General features: G+C 43.0%; 1 protein-coding gene across 1 annotated transcript in view; it reads left to right on the top strand.

Moving 5' to 3' along the window:
• The window catches only part of LOC145414678 (uncharacterized), a 200,080-nt gene that overhangs the window by 161,774 nt on the left and 33,306 nt on the right, over positions 1-5,000 (top strand). The gene's annotated exons all lie outside the window — the stretch shown is intronic.

Below are 5,000 nucleotides of genomic sequence, written 5' to 3'. Positions count from 1 at the left end.
TATTTGGCATCTTGTATCTCTTCTCACTACATTAAAAAGATGGTTTATAGATAGAAAGAGGTAGGTAAATAGATAGATAGATAGATATTTGTAGTGTAGTTGGATTGTGTGTGTGTGTGTTGTAATATGTTAAAGTATAAGCGGCTTACACAAATACATGTTTGTGTACGTATAAACTGTGCTGCTTACGTCCATGCATGTACACACAGTTCATTTTACGTATATATTCTCTCTCTCTCTCTCTTTCTCTCTCTCTCTCTCTCTCTCTCTCTCTCTCCTTTCCTTTCTTCCTGTCTCCTTCCCTTCCTTCTTATACTTCTCTTCCTTCCTCCATCTTACTCTCGTTTCACTCCTCATTTTCCCTCCCTCGGCATCTCTCTTCCCGTCCTTCTTTCTTTTTATTTTCCCTTCCCTCCTCCCCCTCCCCTCCCCTCCCCTCCCCTCCTCCTTTCCCTCCCCTCCCCTCCCCTCCCCTCCCTTCGCCTGCCTCTCCTGATGTTTTGCCGGGCGTTAAAACTTGCTCGCCCGGTGTTCCTCAAAGCTGATTACCGCTCCTTCCCCTCCCCCTCCCCCTCCTTCCCCTTCATTCCTTCCCTTCCTCCCTCTCCATCACTCCCTCCTTCCTCTCCATCGCTCCCCCCTCCCTCCCTACTTCCCTCCTCCCTCTCCATCGTTCACCCTTCCCTCCTCCCCCATATAGCCTCCTTCCTTCCTTCGTTCCTTCTCACCCCCACTCTCTCTTCCTTCCCTCACCCTCCCTCTTTCTCTTTCTTCCTCACCCTCTCGCCTTCTCCTTTTCTTGTCTCTTGCTCTCACCCTCCGACCACCCCTCCCTCTCCCTACCGATCCTTCTTAACTTTTTCACTCCTTTCTCTCTCTCTCTCGAGAGAAGAGGGATTGGAGGGAGTTGGGAGAAAGAGAAAGAAAAAACAAACAAAAATGAATTACCGAAGAGATGTATTTATTTATTATTTTATTAATCCTTTACCAAATTGAAGGTTGATATAAATTAACAGTAATGATATAGTGAATAGCGAACGAAAACAATCTTAGCCTACCAGTAAAACGCTTTTGTCTGCGAGGTACAAGCGAGGCCATTTAAGTCCGAAAGCATTGAAATGTGGCCTTACACCCCGAGGACGCCTGGAGTATATTGATGGCTGTCTGCCCACCAAGTCTCATGCCTTTACAACAAACTGTCTGGCCTGTGGCCCTCTTTTGAAGATTTTCGACATGCTGCACTTGGCGCGTGTCACGTGCCACGTGCACCGCCGGGGTATGATGACACCTGTCAAAAACAAATCTTAAAGAATTGGGCTGTCATATGGTGCAAACCACTCAGTAATCGGCCCTGTGGTTGCTGAGGTATCAGCTTCTCAAAAGCGTTACGGTCGGGCCGGGCCGGGCTGGGCCGCTCATATGTGAGAATATGCCACTACTGGACGAGAGACTCGCGATGGCTTCACCCTTGCTCGTAACAAATTTCATTTCGTTTGGTTTGGTTATAAAGTCTCCAATTTGCTTGCATGCGTCGGTCTTGGTCACCTAATGGCGGCTTTCCATGCTGCTCGAACTCTGGCAGACCTGTATAGAGGTGGACGAAGTGAACAGCGGACGAATGGAGTGTGGAGCTGTTCCCGTCCCAGGCCAATATGCTGAGTGGCTGGGGGGGGAGTGGGGAGGGGAGAGGGAGATGGTAGTGGAGGGAAGGATGGGGAGGTGGAGAGATGGAGAGGAGTGTGAAGAAAAGGAGAATTGCGGAGGGAAGGATAGGAGACTGGAGGAAAGGAGAGGAGAGGAGAGTGAAGGGAAGGGGGAGGGAGGGGGCGTGGAAAACAGTATGGATTGTGGTCAAATGGTTAGGAAAATGGTCCGCCGCTTAAAAGGACGCGAGATCAAACCCAAACGTGTGTAAGGAACAGTTTAACCAGTTGAGTCCCGGTGAAACAGACTCTACAGACCTTCCCAAGCGTGTATTCAGTATGGACGGTGGGCACTAGCTCCGAAGTGGTGACGTGACAAGGACGGCTGGGATTTAGGGAACGGAGTGTTGAATCTGCGCTCACATTTAAACACATAAAACGAAGAGGGTGAATGAGTAGGTGATTGAAATACGTTAATGGATGAGTAAGAGGAAGAAAGAGGTGGTCAGGGGTCAGGTAGATGAGATGAGTACACACACACGTACGTACATTCATATACACACATACATACATTTACACATACATACATACATACATACCTACATACATATATTTACATACATGCATATATACAGCACATACATACATACATACATACATACACACACACACACCTACATACAAATATTTACATATATACATGCATATATACATACATATATTCTCACACATACGTACATACACACAGGCACATATACATATGTTTACACACACACACACACACACCTGGCATATCTGTGTTGCTGCGAGGCCGGTGGTATTGTTGTGTGTGTGTGTTTACAGGTGCGATATTTTGTAAACATTGGAGCACGTGACTGGATTATTTGTAAACACACCTGAAAGTTTATTGCTCTGGTAATGGGAAGGGGGGATAGATAGATGGATAGATAGATACAAGGATAGATGCAGGGATAGATAGATAGATTTGGTGATAGATGAAATGATAAATGCATGAATAGATGGATAGATTGGGTGATAGATAGACAGATAGATGTATGGATAGACAGATAACTAGGGTGATAGTTACAAGGATAGGTAGATGGATTGATTGATATGCAGATTAGGTGATAAATACAGCGATAGATAGATAGACTGACAGATAGATAGATATAAGGATAGATATTTGGACTGACTGATGTATAGATAGATTGGTTGATAGATAGATAGATACATGGTCTGATTGAAATAGATAGAAAATTAGTTGACATACAAGGATAGACGCATGGACTGATAGATAGATAGATAGATAGAAACGTGCAAAAATACATGCATAGAGGTAGAGAAGCATAAATAAATAAATAGGTGTATGTATGTATGCATGAATGTGTTTGTGTACGTCTGTATGTATGCATGTATGTACCAGGTATGTATGTAAAGAAGTGTAAGTATGTATGTGTATGTATTTATGTATGCATGAATATATGTATGTGTATACAGTATAAACAGATTAGGTATTTTTTTCATAGTACTTGCAAATATTCACCTATTACCCTCCTCCACAAAAATATTATCCAATTCTCAATCGCCAAATATCCCATCCATAAAGATAATTCGCTGAGAAATATTACTCCTGTACTCCTCTCACTCTCACTTGGCCTAAACTTTCCATCTCTCCGTCTTGAATCCTGAGCCGTACCAATACAGGAACACTTGAATATGATGCTAGTCACGAAGAAGTGCTATGGATAGGATGTAGAGCCTGATAGGATCCTAGTCAAGAAGAAGTGCCATGGATAGGATGTAGTATAGCTTAATATGATGCTAGTCACGAGGAAGTGATGTGGAAGAAATTAATATTTCCTCCACTACGAAGGCCCTTCTTCCCAAACACCTCTTCCTTACCGATTTATTTATTTTTTTTTATAATCTGGCTGTTATGGTTTTGTACGTTATTTATGCGGAAGAGAGAGGGGAAAGGGAGGAGGAAGAGGAGGACGATGAGGAGGAGTAACACAGAAGAGGACAGTGTAAAAAGCAAAAATAAATCGCTAAGGAAGAGGTGTTAGGGACCTTCCACTTACGTATTTCTTCACTTAAATATTTTCTTGACATTTTCTTCATCTTCGTCTTGGTGTTTTCTTTGTGTTTTTTTTTTTTTTTTACCTCTTGTTAAGAAGCTTACCTCAGAAATTCTCTCTCTCTCTCTCTCTCTCTCTCTCTCTCTCTCAAGCAGAAAAGCCACAAGCGTTAAGTTAAATATCCGCTTGCAAGTACAGTTTGAGAGAGAGAGAGAGAGAGAGAGAGAGAGAGAGAATGCACGTGTGTTTGTGATGGATAGATATAGATAGATAGACAATGTACGTTTTTTTGTTTGTAATGGATTGAGAGAGAAAATGTGAGAGTGTTTGTGTGTGTTTATGACGGAGAGAGAGAGATTGTTGCCGAGATGGATATGGGTCTCATTATTAGGCGTGAGAGAGTGAGAGACAGGGAAAGTGAGAGAGTGAGCGAGAGGTGAGAGGGTGCAGAGGGGAAGTGCTGCAGACCGGAAACTGAAAGAGTGAGTGGGACAGCAGGTTTGAGAGAGAGAGAGAGAGAGAGAGAGAGAGAGAGAGAGAGTGTGTGGAGGGAGAGGAAATGGGATGACAAATACACGACTCTCTCTCTCTCTCTTTCACATTCATCTTCCTCCTCCTCCTCCTCCTCCTCCTCCTCCTCCTCCTCCTCCCTTTCTTCTCTCTTCTCCATCATCCTCCTTCAAACAGAATGATGCTAATGGAGGATGGAGAGAGAGAGAGAGAGAGAGAGAGAGAGAGAGAGAGAGAGAGAGGAGGGAGGGGCAGCGAGACTGATAATGAGGGAAGAAGAAGTGAGGGAGAGGAGAGAGGACACCGGCGGAGAGTGAGGGGAGAAGGAAGAAGAGAGGATAATGATGATGACAGATTTTTTAAGAAACAGGAAGCAGCAGCAAGAGGAGGAGAATGAGAGAGAGAGGTGGACGATGTGACAGGGACCAGACTGACGGAGAGAATGATAAGGGAAGATAGTACCACAGGTCAAGGAGAGAGAGAGAGAGAGAGAGAAAACGTTACTGAAATGATTGATCGATTTTGAATTATATCGGGCAAGGTAACAGCCGTAAACAAATTAAAAAGAAACACAATAAAAATACTTACACAGACTGATTATACCATCACACACATGTGTATATATATATCTATATCTATCTATCTATCTGTCTGTCAATATATACATATATATATATATATATATATCTGTCTGTCTATATATATATATATATATATATATATATATATACATATATATATATATATATATATACACACACACACACAC

The sequence above is a fragment of the Coenobita brevimanus genome, chromosome 100 (genome assembly GCF_032717465.1).
Source record: "Coenobita brevimanus isolate Jiangsu-jjx chromosome 100, ASM3271746v2, whole genome shotgun sequence".
NCBI classification, from domain to species: domain Eukaryota; kingdom Metazoa; phylum Arthropoda; class Malacostraca; order Decapoda; family Coenobitidae; genus Coenobita; species Coenobita brevimanus.
Note: the sequence above shows the minus strand (reverse complement) of the source record. Positions and strands in the feature narration are given on the sequence as shown.